This window comes from Scylla paramamosain, chromosome 14 (assembly GCF_035594125.1).
Source record: "Scylla paramamosain isolate STU-SP2022 chromosome 14, ASM3559412v1, whole genome shotgun sequence".
NCBI classification, from domain to species: Eukaryota; Metazoa; Arthropoda; class Malacostraca; order Decapoda; family Portunidae; genus Scylla; species Scylla paramamosain.
The window spans coordinates 8,396,768-8,419,867 of record NC_087164.1 but is presented as its reverse complement, the minus strand read 5'-3'; the positions used below and the strand labels follow the sequence as shown (position 1 = coordinate 8,419,867).

General features: G+C 44.0%; 1 long non-coding RNA gene across 1 annotated transcript; it reads right to left on the bottom strand.

Moving 5' to 3' along the window:
• Positions 1-12,656: 12,656 nt before the first annotated feature.
• Positions 12,657-13,875, bottom strand: LOC135106687 (uncharacterized). Its single transcript, XR_010271407.1, has 3 exons — positions 13,126-13,875; positions 12,927-12,996; positions 12,657-12,759 (listed from the first exon to the last, which is right to left on the bottom strand). It is a non-coding gene; the product is annotated as an uncharacterized LOC135106687 (long non-coding RNA).
• Positions 13,876-23,100: the final 9,225 nt, after the last annotated feature.

The following is a 23,100-nucleotide window of genomic DNA, read 5'->3' as shown; positions in this document are numbered from 1 at the left end:
GGCCTTCTTAACTTCCTTTTGGTGGTCATCCAGTTTCTCCTGCTGATTGGCCTTCTGCTCAATAGTGGCATTACTCATTGGTATCTGCAGTCAAAGATGTGCTGGTGTCCACGTTTGGGAGCTTAAAACGCATGTTAAACTCACTGGTGAACACTTCACTTCAATAATGAAAAGACACCCTTTTGTCTTGCGTGTACTGTTGCCACATGCAGATCAGATACATGTATAGCTTCCTGATGTTGAGGGTGCTGTCAAAGTATAGCCTGTTGGGTGCTTTGGCTCTGCTATAATGGTTTGTCAAGGCAGGGAAGAGGCAAATATGTTCCCTGATCTGCTCTGCTTTGCAACCCATAATCTTGTTGGCGGCTTGTGGTGGAAATGGAGGTCAAGCAGTGGTGTGGCAATTTGGGTCACTTTGTGTATAGCCTTGTCGATGCATTTTTTGGTGGTGTTATGCATTGCCATGAATCCAGATAAGCACACCTATGTATGCATGTTATTGTAGCTCACATAATGCACTGATCGCCTGCTCACTTCATATGTCATACATTTTTGTTTCACTGGCATGACATTGATCATTTTCTGTATGTAAGCATTCTGGAGATTGTAGTTGCCAAGTCCCCATAAATGCTGGAAAATATACTGGACACCTGCCTAGGTTACCTTTTCAAAACATCCATCAAGATAAGGTGTGCCTAAAGCATGGCTGGCTGGAAGGATTAATGTAGGCTTCACCTTTATTGTGTTTTGCCTTGGCGACAGTGTGCTTCAACTTTTGGGTTTTAGAGCCCTTTTTCTGCCTTGCAAGGAGCCAGGTAAAGAGGGGAGGACAGTTCTCAGTGTCACTGGCACTATTATCACTGCTAGAATAATACATGATAATGACAAAAATTATGCTTAAATCCAGTGAAACCGCTCATTGCATTAACTCAAGGATAGCTGGGTATGGGACTTGAGTGGGGAGGGAAGGAAATAGATGGTGGTGGGGATCCAATACTTTCTTTGGCTCAATGCTCTGACATCATGGAATGCATCGTGTCTCTCATTGGCTGGTCAAGTGCATGTAGAGAGTTAACTTCTGGTGCAGTTTCCTCTGGCTACTCACATTCTGAGTAATGAAAGCAGAAAATCACTTTGTAAACAATAAGACCTTGGAAATGTCAGAAGAAGGATGCTAACTCCACTATCCTTTAGAGCAGGAATTCAGGTCTCTGTCAGTGTAAAAATCTGTTTTGGCTGTGATGGTGGTTAGTATCCTTCTGCCGCAGTATGCCTCACTTATTACCATGAATACTTTTACCTGGCACCATGCTAGTATTATTTTTTGACTGGTATTTTTCATTGCACTTGGCACTGGCTGTTGGCATCTTCCAGCACCTTTTTTGCTGTATGTCCACTTGCCTTATCATTGGCACAAGTTTAAGGGAATTTGGAGTATTGTAAATCGGTATTGATAAAATACTGTATTTGCCAGCACATTAGACGCACTTTTTTTTCTTGGAAAAAGTATCTCATAATTACTGTGCATCAAATGCAGCCTTAGTACAGATATCTAGGCCTGTAAGTCTAAGCCTATAGGTGTAGAGTTGAAACACTAGTACACACAGTACAAACATTGTTGCTACTAATAATATTTCCTGGTAACACTTGCAGCTAACATTCCCATGTCACTTGCATCAGTTACTAATTTAACTGTTAACTTTGGGTCATATCTCATCAGTAGCAAGTCACTGACCAGCATGTGCTTTACTCTTTTGATTGCTTCCTCCGCTGCCACTTCACCCCTTTCTTGAGCACATCATAGAGTGGTGTCAGTGTTGTAGCAAGATATGACAACAGGTGAGAGTAATAAATTTTGGAGTGTCATTATGTTCATTAGATTTGGTAATTACCATATTACTTCCATCTTTGGTATTTGCTTAAGTTCTGCACTTGTTATTATTCCTGCACTTGTTATTATCCACTCCATTACTGCACTTCCTGCAGGTCAAACTCGCATTGTCTTGAAGTTTCACTCAATTTTCTTTTAGTCACCCCAACAGTTTTTTGAGTTTTTTCTATTAACCCCTAGGTGACGGGTGTTTGGTGTGGGAACCTCCTCTTATTTTTTTTTTTGTTTAAAAAAAAAATCACTCCTTAGAGTTATATTTCCTTTAATACAGAACCTAGAATAATGAAACTTATAGCATAAGAAGCACTATATTTCTCCTTTCTAATGGTGTTTTTGTCTGACTTGTTATTTTAGTTCAGCTGGCAGTAAAAGTTGAGTAACTATAACACCAGCTGCTCTGCTAGGGTGGTGGGTTGTTTGTGTTTGTTACACTATATATGGCACTCAGTACAACTTATGTGCCTGCATGTCCCATCTTGTCTGGCCCTATCTGTCCCGCACTGCTCTCTCCACATTTTGAAAGAAATGTTCTTCCGTTGTGCCCTGAAGTTCCATAAAAATGTGATTCCTTCTCTAGCAACAATTACTGGGAGTGGACAAAATTGCCTTACATTTGCACTTAACCATGCATAAGAATGAGGGCAGATCACCTCCTTCAATGATTCTTGTTTTGTATGTCATGAAAAACTGGTAGGGAGCAGTTTTGTAAGTGTTGCCAAATAATGTTAAAAACTTCTCTCTTGCCTCCATATGATTTACAGCGGGAAAATCACTTGGCACATTATATGCATTATTCATTGTAGCCCTGAGATGTGCACCATTGTGTCACCCATCACTCGGAGGTTAAGTTTCTCGTGTAATGCCCTGCACCCCCACCCCCACCCCGCCACTTGAAAGCCAGGTTATTGTTATTGTTATTATTATTATTATTTATTTATTTTTTTCCAACTAGTTGGTAAGGAAATATCTACGCTTGCTGATTTATGGTCTTTATTTTTCCTTCACTTGTGGTAGTGTTAATACTAATTCACACCATTCATATTACATCAGGTAGCATAAAGTATCTTTTTAGTAGCGCTGAAGATTTCATTACAGTAATGTAAATACTGGTCGAATTAATCACTTGACACACCTCACACATTCACCAGTAACAATAATGGGCTTTAGTGTTTGGATATTACATGAGTATACAGTCTCATTCACCTGGAGAGGGTGGTATTATTCACGCACATGACTTGAAAAATAATTCACTGGTGTTTACATAAGAATAAACAATCTCCTTACTACATTTTCCTATAACCTGGTATAACACGGCCTAATCAGCATTCCGAGGACCGAACCTGGTGGTTACGTCCCCGTATGATAACGAGAAATACTGCACAACCTTAATAATCTGTGAACTAAACACCCCATTCTCACACTATTAAGTATACCTGACCAAACACACACATGAGGGATGCACAGACAGACTTTTCCTTTACCTCCACTGGCTTTCCTGTAGTGTAAGCAAGCCAAGACCCCTCTGAGCGGGAGTCAGGCCGGCGTCTTACAATGCCAGGAACCTCCCCCCCTCCATAGTTTTCAGATTCTTCCTCAATGTAATTAGCAAATGATTGGTTTCAACCGTATAATAAACGTTTACATTACTTTACTCATATACCTGATGTATTTGTTCCTCTGAGTAGCAAGGTGAAAAATTCTAGCCACAAGCTAATACCTTGTATGAAAATAATGCCTTTATTCATAAAGAAAATTGATCACCCATTTCCCGCTGGCGCCAACATGTCTGTCTGTCTTTATGTCTCGGGGATGTATGCATGATGTAATAACGACTAAATCTTACCCATAATTCTTATACTAACTTAATTCTTATATTACTTATATTAACTTAATATTACGTCCCGGCACTACACGAGATTTTCCTTCCCAAATAGAATTTTTCACCCACTCCTGAATCCAACTCTTCCTCCATTTAAGGACATTTTCCTTTTCCAAGTAACAATAATCCCCTATCCTTTATCAACAAACCGCTGGCCAGATTTTGAATTTCACCAATGGCTCCGGGAAACATTACATTCAGCATTCTTTCCTCTTATGTTACAACAATTTAGTTGACAATGGCCTCATATAACCATAACTCCACAATGTCCCTTGGAGACATGACCCCGAATTTCCTTAACAATGAGGAAGTTAACCACCCCAGCCAACTTCTTGGTGCACCGTCAGTATGAAGCCTTAGTCTTAAGACTTCCGCTGCTCTCCATGGCAAGATTTGGCACTTCCAGTAACCCAACTCGTTTTACACTTCATCCACACTCTCATTCACACAACAATTCATTGTGGTCAGGGATTACTAAAGTAATTTAAGAGAGCTTACCACGTCCTGAAGTAGACTACTACAGTGTGACCCGTGTTGACTGTTAGTTACAGTAAAAGTCTGCGAAGTTAAAGGGTAACAACCTCCCTCCTCCCTTATTTACCTTATCTCTGTGCCTAGTTTTGTTTTTACTATTATCTAGGTCAGGGCGTGATAATGTTAAGGTAGATATTATACACTTAACAAACTTCTATTCATTCCACAACCTTCACTACTCTAACTCTTCTCTATATAGTGTCTTGGACGGTTATGAAGTGGAAATACAGAAGCAGGCAGGGAGTTCCAGAGTTTACCAGAGAAAGGGATGAATGATTGAGAATACTGGTTGACTCTTGCATTAGGGTGGACAGAATAGGGATGAGAGAAAGAAGAAAGTCTTGTGCAGCGAGGCCACAGGAGGAGGGGAAGCATGCAGTTAGCAAGATCAGAAGAGCAGTTAGCATGAAAATAGCGGTAGAAGATAGCTAGAGATGCGACATTGTGGCGGTGAGAGAGAGGCTGAAGACAGTCAGTCAGAAGAGAGGAGTTGATAAGATGAAAAGTCTTTGATTCCACCCTGTCTAGAAGAGCAGTATGAGTGGAACCCTCCCCCCATCCCCCCCAGACATGTGAAGCAAACTCTATACATGGACGGATAAGGCCCTTGTACAGAGTTAGCAGCTTGGTGGAGGGTGAGAAAAACTGGCAGAGATGTCTCAGAATGCCTAACTTCATGGAAGCTGCTTTAGCTAGAAATGAGATGTGAAGTTTCCAGTTTAGATTATAAGTAAAGGACAGACCAAGATGTTCAGTGTAGAATAGGGGGACAGTTGAGTGTCACTAAAGAAGAGGGGATAGTTGTCTGGAAGGTTGTGTCAAGTTGATAGATGGAAGAATTGAGTTTTTGAGACACTGAACAATACCAGGTTTGCTCTGCCCCAATCAGAAATTTTAGAAAGATCAGAAGTCAGGCATTCTGTGGCTTCCCTGCATGAAATGTTTACTTCCTGAAGTGTTGGATGTCTATGAAAAAATGTGCAGGGTGGTATCATCAGTGTAGGAGTGGATAGGACAAGAAGTCTGGTTTTGAAGGTCATTGATGGCAACTGAGCCCTCCATCGCCTGCACTGTCAGCAGTTTCAGGTCAGCCTTGGTGAACCTGAGGGATTTTAGAGCTGAATGGGAGGAGTTGGCCATGACTCCTTGCCAGCTGATGGTGAACGTGTGGAATGTTGGGTGGTGGCCTGTTGTGTTGTGGACCCACTCCCTGATATCTTCAGTGTTGTAGTGCGACACTTTGAGTCTGTGGGTGTTCACCAAGGTGTTTCCAAGAGCCGAATCGGAGACCACTTCAGGCTGCTCCCCCACAGCATGACATCAGGGCGCCTCACTCCTGCTGATGTTCTAATAGATGGTTCACAAAGGGTGGTCCAGCCCTTCTTCAATTGTTGAAGTAATAGAGTGAGGACGTGGTTGTGCCTCTTTGTTCTTTCAGGTGCCACCACAGGGCAGGACTGTAGGATGTGGCCGATGGACTCTGGCCGTCCACACCCTAAGTTACAATTAATGGAGGCAGTCGGTTGCCCCCTAGCTGCCCTCATCTTGTTATTAATTAGTTCCAGTTGGGTCTTTATGCTGTTTGTATATACATGCCCTTTCATCAGTAGGGTTCCATCTTCAACCCACTGATGTGTAGAGGGGCAGTTGCTGTCTTTGAAAGGCCCCTAACATCAACTGTGGCATAAAGCTGTTCTCTACTATTATGACCAGCATCTCTCATTTCCTTGCTGGTGGACACGGTGGTTGGAAGATTGGCCACAGCGATCCTCACTATTCTTTGATCATGGGAGATCACAATTCAATGGTCCTCCTTTTGAGTGCTGGCACCAGAGTGGTAAGTTGTGGCACGCCCAATCCCCCGTTGCAGATCTTGGTATAAAATGCTGCAATGGGTGTGTCCTTAGGCAGATGTATTGCCTTCTTAATGGTCCTCCTTTTGAGTGTTGGCACCAGAGTGGTAAGTTGTGGCACGCCCAATCCCCTGTTGCAGATCTTGGTATAAAATGCTCAATGGGCGTGTCCTTAGGCAGATGTATTGCCTTCTTAATGAATTTCCTGATTTCTAGATCGAATCTTTTTAAGGTGCCATTGGTGGATTTACCCAGTACACGTTGATATTTGTGTCTGGAGATAAGCACATTCTTGAGGCCCCGTAGCTTTTGCTGTAGCTTTAAAGGGGCTCTCTGCAATAGGCCAAGGTCTTTGATTAGGGCAGCAAGGGCTCTGCTGGGTTCTGCTCTACTGTAGGTCACCCCAACCTCAAGTCCAAGATATTTATATGTTTGCTCAATACAGGCTCAATACAGGGAGAGGCTCTCTGCTTGCAGTGAAGATCTTAGTGTCTTGTTGCCACCTTTTCCTCTTCTTATCGCCAATGATGTTGATTGTGGCACACTTCTGATGTCCAAGTTCTAACCCCACCCTGGACGCCCCTTCCACCAGTGCATCTAACGTGGCCTGGAGGTATCCAGGAGTAAAGGCCGTGAGTGTGACATCGTCAGCATAAGCCACGTAGTTGATGGATTCACCTGAAAGGTGTGCCCCAACGCCTTTAGGAAGAAACTGGAGAGCCCAGTCAAGCGTGACATTAAAGAGGTAAGATGATAGAGGGTCTCCTTGTAGGACTCCTCATGTGATATTCATTGTAGTTCCCACGAGGTTAGTGGTGGCTTTCTTATATAAGTTGCCTAGAAACTTGGTGAGTTTGAATAGAAATCCTTATTGCTTGGTGGCGGCAAGGAGCAAGGGGTGACCCACTGAATCAAACGCCTTCTTAAAATCTATGAAGAGAAGTTAGAATGGCCCTTTGTGGCATTGTTCATTAATTGCTGGATTGAAGATAGATTAACAGTAACTCCCTCTTCTGGGACAAAACCTTTCTGTTTACATGATAGAGGAGCTGCTGTCATGGGGTGGGCTGCCATGATCTTATTGAATAGATGGAGCAGCAGGTTGACTATGGGGCCTCAAGAATGTGCTTATCCCCAGGTTGGACAATTCCGGCATAGGCCAGGATTGTCCTGGGTTGGTAGGCTCTGCCACTTTGGGTATAAGGGTGGTCTTCCCAGCAGCCCAACTTGCAGGGAGATCCCAAAGATAGAGTAAGGAGTTGAAGACCCATTGGAGTTTTTCAATCCCAAGGGTCCTCCCATCAGGACCCAGAGAAGTTGAGGTCTTTGTAGTGTTGATAGATCTTGCCACCTTTTCAGCTATTACAGGTCCAGGGACTTCTAATTCAGGCCTCACAGGACGTAGTGATCATCTATCAGTTGGGGAAGGTCTTTCAAAGAGGCCAGACCTGGTGGAGAGACAACCAGAGGTGGAGGAGGCTCTAGGATGAACTGGCGCATTAGTCTTATGGCGCTCAGATCTACATGGTCCCTTAATGGCCTCAAGACATCAGTGGGGTAGCACATTGGTCCTAATGAGCTGACTGATGTTTCTCTTGCCCTCATTTTCAGCCTCATAGGCCGCCATTCTGGCTGTCTCCTCAGGGTCTCATCAGGCCTTTCTCTGAGCAGCTGAGAATTTGGCCGCTTCCACTGCAGGGAACGTTTCAGGGTGGGAGGCCCTCTCGTGCACCCTTCTCCCCTAGAAGGTAGTGAAGGCCCGTTGACACGAGGGGCTGGTCAGGCTTCTGTCCTCACTCATGGCTAGTGGCATGACAGTCACTCATGGCTAGTGGCATGACAGTTGCTCAATTTGCAGACATCACCGAATGCAACTGATCCACTAGAACTCTGTGATGGGCGCCGCAGAGGAGGGAAAGTGTTCTCCGCTCTTTAACTGAGGGATCTTTTCTTAAAGTTAAAGGACGTTGCCCGGCAGGAGGCCATGTGGAGGCCCTTTCCCTTTAACTATGATTGATACCGTAGGGGGATGCCAGCAGTGCAAGCGGACAACTTATCTGCACAAACAAATAAGACATCAATTCATAGTTACTCCTGCCAGAACCCTGAGGAACACCACTGTTAAATAGACTTAGGAGAAGAACAGTGACCGTCTACCACAGCAGCAATAGAACAATCAGAAAGGAAACTTGAGATGAAGTTACAGATGGAAGGATAGAAGCTGTAGGAGGGTAGTCTGGAAATCAAAGCTTTGTGCCAGACTCTATCAAAAGCTTTTGATATGTCCAAGGCAACAGCAAAAGTTTCACCAAAATCTATAAAAGAGGATGACCAAGACTCAGTAAGGAAAGCCAGATCACCAGTAGAGCGGCCTTCATGGAACCCATACTGGTGATCAGATAGAAGGTTGTGAAGTGATAGATGTTTAAGAATCTTCCTATTGAGGACAGATTCAAAAACTTTAGATAGGCAGGAAATTAAAGCAATAGGACAATAGTTTGAGGGATTAGAATGGTCACCCTTTTTAGGAACAGGCTGAATGTAGGCAAACTTCCAAAAAGAAGGAAAGGTAGATGTTGACAGACCCTGAGTTGAAAGAGTTTGATTAAGCAAAGTGCAAGCACGGAGGCACAGTTTCAGAGAACAATAGGAGGGACCCCATCAGGTCCATAAGCCTTCTGAGAGTTTAGGTCAGCAAGGGCATAGAAAACATCACTGCGAAGAATTTTAATAGGTAATAAGTAGTAGTCAGAGGATGGAGGAGAAGAAGGAACAATTGCATTGTTTAAGGTAGAGTTTTTATCAAAGGTTTGAGCAAGGAGTTCAGCTTTAGAGATAGATGTGATAGAAGTGGTGCCATCTGATTGAAATAAAGGAGGGAAAGAAGAAGCAAAGTTATTGGAGATATTTATGGCTAGATGCCAAAGTCACAAGGGGAGTTATCTTAAAAGATTTTGACATTATTAATGAAGGAGTTTTTGACTAGTTGGACAACAGACTTGTCATGGTTCCGGGCAGAAATATAAAGTGCATAAGATTCTGGTAATGGAAGGCTTAAGTACCTTTTGTGGACCACCTCTCTATTATGTATAGCATGAGAACAAGCTGTGTTAAACCAAGGTTTGAAAGGTTAGGTTGAGAAAAAGAGTGAGGAATGTATACCTCCATGCCAGACATTATCACCTCTGTTATGCACTCGACACACAAAGAAGGGTCTCTGACACAGAAACAGTAGTCATTCCAAGGAAAATCTGCAAAATACCTCCTCAGGTCCCCCCAACTAGCAGAGGCAAAACATCAGAGGAACCTCCATTTAGGGGATTCTGAGGAGGGATTGGAGTGATAGGACAAGATACAGATATGAGATGGAGAAGAGAGGGTGATAGCATAAGTAGGATTAGAGGTCAGGAAAAGGTCAAGAATGTTGGGTGTATCTCCAAGACGGTCAGGAATGCGAGTAGGGTGTTGCACCAATTGCTCTAGGTCTTGTAGGACGGCAAAGTTTAAGGATAGTTCACCAGGATGGTCAGTGAAGGGAGAGGAAAACCAAAGCTGGTGGTGAACACTGAAGGCTCCAAAAATGGAGATCTCTACAAAAGGGAAGAGAGTCAGAATGTTCTCCAGTTTGGAAGTTAAATAGTCAAAGAATTTGTTATAGTCAGAGGAGTTAAGTGAGAGGTATACAGCACAGATAAATTTAGTTTGAGATTGATGCTGTAGTCACAGCCAGATGGTGGAAAACTTGGAAGATTCAAGAGTGTGGGCACGAGAGCAGGTTAAGTTGTTGCGCACATAAACGCAACATCCAGCTTTAGACTGAAAATGAGGATAGAGAAAGTAGGAGGGGACAGAAAAAGGGGTTACTGTCAGTTGCCTCAGACATCTGATTTTCAATGAGGAAAAGAAGATGAGGTTTAGAACAGGAGAGGTGGTGTTCTACAGATTGAAAATTAGATCTTAGACCGCAAATGTTGCAGAAGTCAATGAAGGAAAAGTTGGGGGGGGGGGGGTGTCAAGACACTTAGAAGGGTCATTATTAGAAGAGCAGTCTGACCTGGAGACATTTGTGGTCCCTTCCCCAGATGGGGACTTCTCTTTCCCTCACCATTTATTCCTTCTTCACCCATTACCACCTCTTCTGTAATTTACTACCGTCCAACCACTCCAAATCATAAAGTGTGTGTGTGGTTGGTGTAGCCGCACCGGCTGGGCATCAATTGGCTCTCAGGTGATCTGTTTTACTGATCACACCCATCATCGTAGGGTCAAGGAAAGGCAGTTCTCTCTCTGACGTTTATTGATGAGGTAGGCATGACCGTAAGAACTGCGAACAAGTTCTCGGTCTCAATTTCTTACAAAATAACATTATACACTGATATTAAACACGTTCAACATATTACAATATTCATTAACCCTTTCCTTCCGGCGCTTAAACTATTTTCCCGTTTGCTATGACAGCTGAAAATGGTAAACCTAGAAATTGTCAGAAAACTGTTTGAATACTAATAATTATTTTCTCTTTGTTATTCTGAATACAATGATGTACTTTGTAGCTCGATGTGACCTCTGTAAGTTCAGTTTATGCCTTATCAGGGATTCTTCCTCCTCCCGCTGTGTGATCCGTCTTCCAGAAACAGCCCGGAGAGCGATGACACCGCGTGCGCACACACACACACACACACACACACACACACACACACACACACACACACACACACACACACACACACACACACACTCTCTCTCTCTCTCTCTCTCTCTCTCTCTCTCTCTCTCTCTCTCTCTCTCTCTCTCTCTCTCTCTCTCTCTCTCTCTCTCTCTCTCTCATCTTGGAGGGGAAATTGTACACTTCCAATGAGAGAGAGAGAGAGATGAGAGAGAGAGAGAGAGAGAGAGAGAGAGAGAGAGAGAGATTTCATCCCTTTTCATATCAAGTTTCAGGCAAATAACATTCTCTCTCTCTCTCTCTCTCTCTCTCTCTCTCTCTCTCTCTCTCTCTCTCTCTCTCTCTCTCTCTCTCTCTCTCTCTCACACACACGCTTTCATGCGCCAACCTGTTAGTTGATTCTCTCTCTCTCTCTCTCTCTCTCTCTCTCTCTCTCTCTCTCTCTCTCTCTCTCTCTCTCTCTCTCTCTCTCTCTCTCTCTGACAAGTTACCTTCTACCATTTTATTATAAAATCGAAGATAATGAAAAAAATAACATGAAAGAATGATAGGTAATATTTTTTTCACTTTCCTGTACAAGAGGAGGAAAAACATAATGTGACTTTATAATAAAATATGCTCTGAGAACTGAGAATTAGATATATTAGAAAATTTAGGGTATGTTGCAACAATAGCTGGCAAGAAGCAGCGGAAGCCAATGATATCAGTGTCTGCAAGTTAGTCATGGCAGAAATACCGCCCAAAGATTCGTCTCCTGCACCTCCTTCACCCCCTCAAAATTCTCCTCCCTCCCTCCACTTCACTTCTTCGCACTCCTCCCTCCCCTGTGATCTCTCTTCTGTCCCACACTCCTTCCCAACCTCCATTTCGTGCTTCCTCCCATGAAGTCCCTCGTTCTCTCTCCAACACTTCAACTCCCTCTGAAATCCCTCCTTCTCTTTCCTTCACACCTTCACTTCACACTCCCTCACCTGAAGTCCCTCCTTCTCGCTCCCACACACCACCACTTCGCACTCTTCCATCACCTCAAAGTCCTCCAAACTACTTAAGTTTCCTTCTCTTCACCTCTTCGGTTGCCTTCATTTTCCTCTCCTTATACCTCACCTTCAGTCTCTGCCATGTCTGGTATGTTCTCCTCCCCACATCTTTCACCATCTGATACCATCCTGATGGTGCAGGATGAATCAGATTTCTCTTCCGATGAAGATAATCAAGTAGAGATATACCAAATTGGGTTCCAGCATCACAAGCCTTGTGAGGAATAAGTTGACAAAAAATATTTTATTTCAAGTAACTATGTTGTTATTACAAATGAGACATACTATTATTACTAGATTATCATATACTACGATATTAATTTTATAGCTAGGTAGGAGTAAATTCTAGTAAGCCTAGGTCACTTATTATTACAAAATATGACATGCACATTTTTATAATTAGGTAGTATAAAACTATAACTAAATAAATATTTCCCATCACTAGGAGACGATGTTTAGTAAATGAGCAGCATTTCCCAAGGGGACTGTCACCTGTCAGAGGAATATAGATGTATTCAGCCATGAGGAAGATGAGTCATCACACACACACACACACACACACACACACACACACACACACACACACACACACACACACACACACACACACACACACACACACAGACCAAGTGATAATCCCCATCCTCCTTCCATCTGCCCTTTCTCTCTCTCTCTCTCTCTCTCTCTCTCTCTCTCTCTCTCTCTCTCTCTCTCTCTCTCTCTCTCTCTCTCTCTCTCTCTCTCTCTCTCCTCTCTCTCTCTCTCTCACACGCACTTTTCAAGAAACATATATTTTACCTTGTGAAATACTATGCGTATGTGGAAATATTTCCCATCACTCTACGAGACGATGTCGTTTCCGTAGTAAATTGAGCAGCATTTCCCAAGGGGACTGTCACCTGTCAGGGGAATATAGATGTATTCAGCCATGAGGAAGATGAGTCATCACACACACACACACACACACACACACACACACACACACACACACACACACACACACACACACACACACACACACACACAGGATTGTCATATAGTACTATTCAAGAAACATTTATTTTACCTTGTGAAATACTATGCGTATGTAGACTGAAATGTTGGATTCCTTCAAGGACACACTCCCTCCGTCCTGCCTGTGATAAGGAGAGAAGGGGAGATAACATGGGCGGGTGAAAACAAATAGCTGTCATTCTGACCCCCTTATAGTGAATCTCACAAGAAATATATCAGTACCGTATAAAATAATATACATTTATATTTACCTAGCAAATTGTGTTGAATGTAGAGCTTCCTCTTGTTCACTTGGAAATCTTTGAGGAAGTGATATTGCCTATAGCAATCCCCAAGGCACAATCCAACATCACACCCTTGGCACATTGTGGTGACCAATTTATGTTTCTTCTCCCTCTTCGTCGTTGTCTTGCAGACTATGCATTCCCGCTGTCCCATCTTGCGTACACCCTTGGCACATTGTGGTGACCAATTTATGTTTCTTCTCCCTCTTCGTCGTTGTCTTGCAGACTATGCATTCCCGCTGTCCCATCTTGCGTGGGTTTGCTGGTGTCAGAGGGACGTGAACGGGGCAATGAAAAGCCACTCCGCCATCTAGACGTTGCAATGATCCCTGGAGTGTATCTCTCTGTATACCTGAGAGCTAGGCCTTCAGGTTGCACTGCACACCCTCCAGCACCGGCGGGACGTGGCAGGCCTCACCGTCATATTCAAGGTGTAACAGCAACGGGTGCCCGCGACTACAGGCTCTGGCAGTATGCCTGACATGCCGAAGTCACCACCAGAGCTGTCACGCGCGCCCCTGGGGAGCTACTCCAGCCCAGGTGCAGAACGTGGCACCAGCAAAGACAATTTCTGAGCACGTACATCGGCTGGTGGAACAACGTTTGTTACTGTGCAGCCAAGTGTTGAGGGTTGGACCAGGCAACAGTTCAAAACTGCAGTAAATGTGTGGTTATTACAGACAGGACAGAGAGAGAGGCTTTCAGATAGAAGGCATGAACAGTGACTTCTTTAGTCTATTTTGTTGTATTAAATATGTAAAGTATATGTACAGCAATTCTGTAAACACATATGACGTGAGTTTGTATAAATAGAGAGAGAGAGAGAGAGAGAGAGAGAGAGAGAGAGAGAGAGAGAGAGAGAGAGAGAGAGAGAGAGAGAGACTCCATAGCAATACACCGCCAACACACTGAACACAGTACATCAGCATACATCACCATCGTTATAAGCTTAGACGTCATCGCATCCCTCCACCACACACGATTGTCCACCACATCACAGACACCCACTCCACCACTGCAACCGCTTTACCACTGCACTGTACACAAATAATATTGCGTCATCTCATAAAACATAATTCTTGCATCACTCAGAGTTAAGTGCCTTCCACCGAAGAAGCAAGTTCTCTCTCTCTCTCTCTCTCTCTCTCTCTCTCTCTCTCTCTCTCTCTCTCTCTCTCTCTCTCTCTCTCTCTCTCTCCACAGCACCACAGCACTATCGGGCCCACGCGTAAGAACACCTCTCCTTCCTCTTCTCTTCCTTTTCCTCACACCAAGACATTCGCAGTAGTGCCGCAGTACCTAAAGCTGCAACTTTATCGCCCAGGTCGCTTTCAAGTTACCTTCTGGGAGCCTCCTTCTGGCCTGCAGGCCTCGTCGCTAGTTTGCGGGAATGTAAACTTTGATCTTTGATGTCTTACAGCCTCAGAGTTTAAATTACTTGTTTAAACAAGGTCACCATAGAGAGTAGTCCTTACACTTTTTTCTTCTTTGTGTGCGTGTTGAATATGCCAGAAACTCTTTCAGATGTCGAGGATTCATAACAGTTAACATTTTCGAAATTTCGTCTCATTACGTATGATTCATACACGCTCAGGAGTTCCTTGCTTGTGTTCTTCATTTGGCTTGAGATAAACCATTTAGAGATGTAAGGCCTCAGCTGTAAAACCAGCTGATATACAAGCGCGCTGGCATCCACTGTGCGAGTTGGGTTACATCTTGAGATGGCCTGGGCCCGAAACTGGATCAGGACATTTTGGGAGATGAAGGGACTGAGAAGAAACAACCCGCTATATATTATGTAATATGAATAAACGGTGGACGGAAATTCGCTCTATTGGAAGCCAAAACAATGATAGCTTACCACTACAATGAATCGTAAAAGGCGTTGTGAAAGTTTTAGTTTCGTAACTGTCACAAAACAGAAGCAGCGAAAGTTAATCAATAAATTAAATGTACTTTCTTACTCGAAAGGTAATCAGTAAATCAAATATACTACTCAATAAATTAAATGTACCTTCTTACAAAAGAGTTCAATATAAGTAAAAGTCAACGGAGAGAGAGAGAGAGAGAGAGAGAGAGAGAGAGAGAGAGAGAGAGAGAGAGAGAGAGAGAGAGAGAGAGAGAGAGAGAGAGAGAGAGAGAGAGAGAGAGAGAGAGAGAGAGAGAGAGAGAGAGAGAGAGAGAGAGAGTTCTGTAATTCACCAAGACTTCATCACAAGCGGACTTATAACCACCAACCGTTACCCTCTCAGTGAGAGCTCATTATTACCGATCATGGGTAAGACTGTGAGGTAAGACCGTAACCTCACACACACACACACACACACACACACACACACACACACACACACACACACACACACACACACACACCATCCCCCTGGTCAGGGGAGACAGTAATTGCCCCGCTTGTCAGCGGAAAAATCCCAGAGGTGACCAGCCCCTTGTGAGGTTCAAACCTATGTCAGACATGGCGGCCAACATAGACTCTGCTCCTTTGCCACTGAGCCGCGAGGCAGTGTGTGTGTGTGTGTGTGTGTGTGTGTGTGTGTGTGTGTGTGTGTGTGTGTGTGTGTGTGTGTGTGTGTGCTCAGGCGTTGGAGCCAAATACAACAGACACAAGTGGCGTTTGCGGGAAATGGAGCGAGGAGGGGAGAGGAAGGATAGTAGACACGGGGAAGCAAAACGGTGTGTGAAGATGTAGTGAAGGAGAGTGGCGTGTAAAGCCCCGTACACATTATGTATCATGATGCGCATCGTGTTGAATGGATGTGTTGAAAAAGTCGTTTTTCAACACGAAAGCGCATCACCAACGTGTTGCTGGGTCGGCTCGATTTTCAAATTGCAGCTCAGTGATGCATGACCAGTCAGAGCGACAGGATGTCCGGTCACGCTCCGCTCCAGCGCCGATGGCTCTCCTATCTCCACCACCCGCCATACCCTTTGAGTGGACAAGGGCCAACACCCAACATTTCATTGAATTGCTCAAGGAACATCCATCTGTTTGGAACATCAAGTCCAAGCAGTATAAAATGAGAAACGTCAGAAGTGCACACAGAGCAACTACACTCCATAGTAGAGTCTCCTGGCAGATTCCATCATCGGCGCACATCCTCCCCGCATGAAAGTTGAACTGTCACTGAGCAGCTGGCGCGCGAGAAGTTGCCGAGAACAATGTGAGCAGTGATGCAGTACAGTTTGGCCGCTAGTAATTTTTTTCAACACCACTACTGCATCACGTGGCTGATACATGATGCATAATGTGTACGAGGCTTTAGGGTATCGCTGCCCTGTTGCTGATAGTAGTGGTAGTGGTAGAGGTACTATTACAGTAGTGGAGAAGGTATTATTACAGTATTGGGAGAGGTACATAACAGTGGTGCTGGAGGCAGGGCCCCTGACCAAATAGGGGCCCAAAGCGAAATTTTATTTGGAGCCTCCCATCTCTCTCCATCCCAAATGTATCATAGGTACAAAATGACCGTTTAACAACATGCCATTTAACTTGATAACCTTTATTAGTAGAAACAAATGTACTGTAAGTATATTTGGTGCTCCATGCGCGCCTCACGGTACCACACGTGCTCATCCATTGCGCATATGCGCAAATGCGTCCCCTCACGCAAAATGTGGCCCCCACGGAAGATGAGGCCCTACGCACAGCGCGTGTTCTGCATTTAGGGAAGGGCGGCCCTTTACAGTGTTGGTGGAGGAGATGCTATTATAGTGGTAGTGGAGAAGATACTATTACGGTGGTGATGGAGGAGGTACTATTACAGTGGTGGAGGAGGTACTATTACAGTGGTGTTGGAGGAGGTACTTTTACAGTGGTGGTGGCGGAGGTACTGTTACTGTCAAGACAAGAGTGAACGTATGGCCATCGAGTGACTGAGATTGAAGGGAATCTCTCAGACAATTTGAAAGGCTTGACGAGGATGACGTCAGTCTCAGTTAGCTGATGAGTGAGAAATACAAAGCAGCCTGGCATCTCAGACTGTATTCGCAGGTGTAGTGGCTTTTCTGTTGCTTGGCGTGAGCTTTTTTTGGCCACCTTCCCGCGCAGTGCAGGAAGGACTGGGTGTTGTGCGCGTGTCCGCCCGTTCAGGGTTTGCACTTCTCTCCGGGGATGATGGTTGGCTCTCACTGTAGGTAAAAAGATGAACGCATAAAAGAAATCCTTTCCTGCTGGGACAAAAAATAAAAAATAAATAAATGCTAACAAAAAAAAAAATTCGTAAACCACAATTATGGGAAAATCCTTTCACAACTATGGGAAAAAGTTTTTCTTCCGCAGCAAAGGAAAAACTTTCTTCCCATCTTAGGAAGAAAAGTCTTCCTCGCGCTACTAGGGAAAAGTATCTCTTCCTGCAGCGAAGGGGAAAAATCTCCTTTCCACCATAGAAAAATGTTCCTCGCAGCACAGGTAAAGCAGTTTATCCTCTTACTGAGAGCAAAGCGAGACAGTTCTCTCCTTCCGTGACACAAAAGGAGGTTTGTCTTCTCAGCATAGATAATCTTTCTTTCTAACACATGGGAAAATTATTTCTCATCTCATAGAATGAAGTTCATCCCTCCTACAACAACGAGAAATGTCTTGCCATCACATGGCTGAAAAAAATAGTGTTCAGTTCTAACGCCCAGGAAAGAAAAAAAAAATCCTCAGCTTCCGACCACACAGAAGGGAGACGCGTCCTCTTGCTGCAGAGAAAAAGTGTCTCCCTACCACACGGGTGAAAAAAAAGATAAATACACAAATAGATAAACAAATGTAGAAGTGTTCCTTTCTATCACAGAGTGGAAAAGTCCTCTCCTTCATCACTCGAAAGGGAGGTCCCTCGCTACCAAAAAAGAGTATAATATCTCCCTTCCACCTGAACCAAAAGAAGAGAAGAAAAATCCGCTCACGCAGAGAAAAGGTTCCTCCAGAAGCTGTGGGGGAAATTATCCTTAAAAGTTAGAGATGGAAATAGAATCTTTCTTTCACTAGGAATATCGAAAATTCTCTCTCTCTCTCTCTCTCTCTCTCTCTCTCTCTCTCTCTCTCTCTCTCTCTCTCTCTCTCTCTCTCTCTCTCTCTCTCTCTCTCTCTCTCTAGCGTCGTTGAAATCAGTGAGTGAATGCCTTCCGATGTCCATCATTATTAATTAATTACAGTAGAACAGTGTTATGAATGGACTCTGCCTCGCCGGCTGGTGGTGGATGGATGTTTATATGTTATAACGTTAATGATTTATTGACTGTGAACACATTCCCCCTAATAGCATTTGAGCAGTTTGAGAGGCGATATTAGTGCAATCTCGTTTTTCATTTATCAGCCATCACGGTTTACAATTACACACACACACACACACACACACACACACACACACACACACACACACACACACACACACACACACACACACACACACACCAGGGGAGAGAGAGAGAGAGAGAGAGAGAGAGAGAGAGAGAGAGAGAGAGAGAGAGAGAGAGAGAGAGAGAGAGAGAGAGAGATGCATGATAAGGATTTTTTTAGAGAAAGTAACAGTATTCTAATGAGAGATTGTTCTTTGGAATACAATAGTCAAAAGACAATGTATTATATGTTCGTCCAAAGGCTGATGGTACTTTTAGTACTAGCACTGCACTATAGAAATTTATTTATATTCACACGTAAAATTTGGAATTTTGAAATACTAATGCATAAACGCTTTCTGCTTTTTTATATTTCAAAATTTCATTAGTATAACAGTTAATGACGCTGTGTTAATAATCAAGTATCATTCATCAAATTAAAGTGAATGCTTTCCACTGATGACTTTGACCCTCGTTGGTCAACTTACAAATTGCTTGGTGACATAACTGCAGACACTGGCAGTAGTTAACAATGATTCATTGAATCATTGAAAAGTCTCCGCTAGTTTTTCTTACCCCCAGCTGCTAACTCTGTGTAGGGCTTATCCCTCCATGTGTTGAGTATGCTTCACATGTATGAGGATGTTCCACTCATAATGCTCTCTTAAACAGAGTGGAATCGAAAGCTTTTCGTCTTATCAAATCCTCTTCTCTAACCGACTGTCTTCAGTCTCTCTCTTATCACCACAATGTTGCTTCTCTTGCTGTCTTTTACCGCTGTTTTCATGCTAACTGCTCTGCTGATCTTGCTAACTGCATGCCTGTCCCTCCCGTGGCCTCGCTGCATAAGACTTTCTACTCTCTCACCCCTATTCTGTCCACCTCCCTAATGCACTAAACTCAATCATTCATTCTTTTCTCTGATAAACTCTGGAATTTCTTTTCTACTTCTGTATTTCCTTCTTCCTGTGAATTAATAATCTCTTTCAAGAGGGAAGTTTCAAGACACATCATCTATTATTTCATAATTTGGCAATGCTTTGGGAACTGGGATTTTAGTGTGCCTTTTTTTCAAATTTTTGTTGTCATTGGCATATATATATATATATATATATATATATATATATATATATATATATATATATATATATATATATATATATATATATATATATATATATATATATAGTCAGTCTTGAGAGACGCTGCTCAGTCATCATCACGTGCAGAGTTCATATCACTTCAGAGAGAGAGAACAATCAATCGTCACGTTATAATCATCTGTCTCTTCTTGTATCAAGTGTGTACATTCTACCTCATTAAATCAAGAACTCTCATTCCTGTCCCTTCCTCGCACAAATCCGATACAAGTGGTGATCAGCGTTGTTGTGCGATCAACGACACACGAACTCTCGACTCTCATGTATCAAGAACACGCTGAGACACAGATATCACGTCCCATCACAGGCAAGATGCGAGGCATTCTTCTTACCACGCTCATATCCAGAGTCACCATACATCCACGTGCTCTCTCTCTCTCTCTCTCTCTCTCTCTCTCTCTCTCTCTCTCTCTCTCTCTCTCTCTCTCTCTCTCTCTCTCTCTCCTGCGGCGGCTGTCTGCCGCCGCATATATGTCTGCCGCCACACCCTGTCGCCGCCGATCTGGTCGCCGTCCTACTTCCCTCCTGAGGTGTGGGTGTCCCTTGGCTCCTCCCTCGAGCCATCCCAGTGCCCACGGCCTTGGGTCCTTCCCCGAGTCACCCCCGCACCCACAACCCACTCCACCAGTGCTCACGGCCAGGCCTCATTGGTCATCTTCCTGTGCCGCTCCACGCGCCGCAGCCATCATCACTTCTCACTGCCCGGACCCGTCTAAGGTCATCTTCCCCCAGTCTGCCCCAGCTGACGGCAAGATGCTGAGGCGCATTCTGCCATGCTCAAGTGGCAGGCGCTAGCAACCGACGGTGAACCACTGTCGCTACCAAGCTCTGTCACAAGGAATGACAGAGTAAGCATTCATCGATTACGCTTAGGTTTCCACACAGTCAGGTCGCTCGGCGAGGACTACGATGGAGAACCCTGCAGGCACTGCGGGATCTTCATGGAGGAACCTCTCGTCCCCTGTCTACTGGACTGCGAAGCAAGGGGCCCGCACAGGACGCTGACAGCGAGCTAGGCACTGCTATGCAGTCAGTAGTGACAGACGGAGATCCGCAGCAAGATACGTAACCAATAAATACGAGACAGTACTGCGTACACGTAGGTACGAATTCCACAGGTAGCACACAGACACAGACGGAACACCAGATAGCCCCGAATTAATGGTCACTACTACTTTTGACCTGTGATGGGCTGTGATCAGCTGGGGCCCCATTAGTATGTGACCAACATCGGGAATTAAGTACCAGGGGTCACTGCTATGGGGAGCAATACCGTTGTGTGCGGCGCCCTTGAAAGGGCAGTACACAACACTGCAGTGGTGTGACAGGAGCTGGGACATGACTGACTGCTGTCTCCCTTAAAAACGCTAGGTAAGGCTGCCGTCCCCTCCCACAGCCGTCACACTGTGTTCCTTTTTTTTCATCTCTCTCTCTCTCTCTCCTCTCTCTCCTCTCTCTCCTCCTCTCTCTCTCTCTCTCTCCTCTCTCTCTCTCTCTCCTCTCTCTCTCTCTCTCTCTCTCTCTCCACACCCTAAAACTTTCCTTCCGTGGTTCGGATGAAGCCACGATAACTCAATGATCCCTTTGCTTTACAAAGGACTCCTTCCACTTGCTCTGCTGCCAGACTTTCACTCACTCCCTACAATTCCCTCTGTTTCCCTCTGCTTTCCACTCTGACTATACTTTTCACCCTGGTTCGAACGAGGCCACTATAATCAAATGGCCCCTCTGCTATCCAGAGGTACTCTTCTGCTGACACTGCTATGACCCTTTGCACTCTGACAGTCCACTCTGTTCCAGCACATTCCTTTCTATCTCACACTATAACTCTTCTACCGTGGGTCGAATCAAGCCACCATGATAAAAATGGACCACTCTACTCAACAGAGGTTCTCTTGCACTTCACAACTGCTATAAAACTTAACACTTCCAACAATTCCCTCTGTTCCGCTCGCCTCCTCAAATTATCTGGTGGTTTGAAATCCCCTCGTTAAACTAAAGGTCCCTCCACTTTATGGAGTACTTCTTCCCCCCTCTATATTTTAATTAATAAATGTTTAAAACAAAGTTACTCTCCGACTTCCTTCATTCCTTTTCCATACCACCAATCCGGGTGGTGCCCGACCTTCGGGCGTGTGTGCGTCCATGGCAGTAATACAGAAACAGCACAAGAGACGGGCCACTTATAGCCCATGTGGGGCTTTGTGCCTCACAAATTAATCAAGCAAACCAGTTCCCCTGGAGATAATCTTAAATAGACCGAAAGACGTCTGGAGAAAATTTACTTTGATTCACTCTTCCACCAACTAAACCCTTACGAGCGCACCCTTGTACGAAAAATACAAAATACGCTATATGAAAAGAATAATGCACATCTTACTGTTGACTTAAATAGTACATGCATTCAGAATGGTCTACTATATATATATATATATATATATATATATATATATATATATATATATATATATATATATATATATATATATATATATATATATATATATATATATATTTTTTATTGTCATGTTATTGGCCGAGTATACCTTGAAAATGAACACGTTTTCTTGGTGTCCCCGTGTTCCGTTTACCTACCTTTCGGACATTGTTCTTATGCTTAGTGATAAGTTAGTATAAGGCTTATTTACTCATTTTATGTCGGGTAATATTATTCTTTTCATAATTTAAGTTTTCTATATCTGTGTATGTGTAAGGGAGGAACTGTAATTGAGGTAGAAATATGTTGAAATGAGGGGAACTTGAGTGGGCAACAACGCATTCCAGGGAGGGGAAAACAGAACGTCCTACGGTCTTAAGGGGAAAGCAGAGCGCCTAAGGCCTTTAGATAAAACGGTGGGGAGGCGTCTCTCAGGAGGAATTTTGGTGTGGAATGGTGATGGAGTGAGCGTGTGGAGGTATTAGTGATGTGGCGGTATAACCTTGATATCCAGAATCAGGTTAGTGAGTCTTTTGTGGTACCAAGAGCTCTTGTCCGCTGAAATTCGGTTGGTGAATTGTGCCGGTGACGCTGGCTTGGGGGGGAGCATAGGTCAAACCGGCAGCCATTTTTGTGAGTAGAGGCCGTGGTGTTGTCCTCGGAAGCTGGTGCTGTCCTTGGAGGCTGGTGTTGTGGTGTGTTGGTGAATTCGGGATGGCGTTATGGAGTTGTAGGTGATCTTTGGTGATCATGGTGATGTTTTGTGAGGTGTGAGGAGAGGAAACACGGAAATTATTGTTTGGGGACGCGGTGATGGCGTCTGGGTAAACTCCTGCGGCTGAGAAAAATGTTTCAGCCGCTAGGTGGTGCAAATAGGTTCTGGTGTTGTGTAGTGACGGAAACGTTATATATTAACGTGAACTACCTCATTTTATTTGTGAATTATCATTAGTATTAATATATATTGTAACATAGAATAATCGTGTTTTCTACTCCCCTAACATTGAT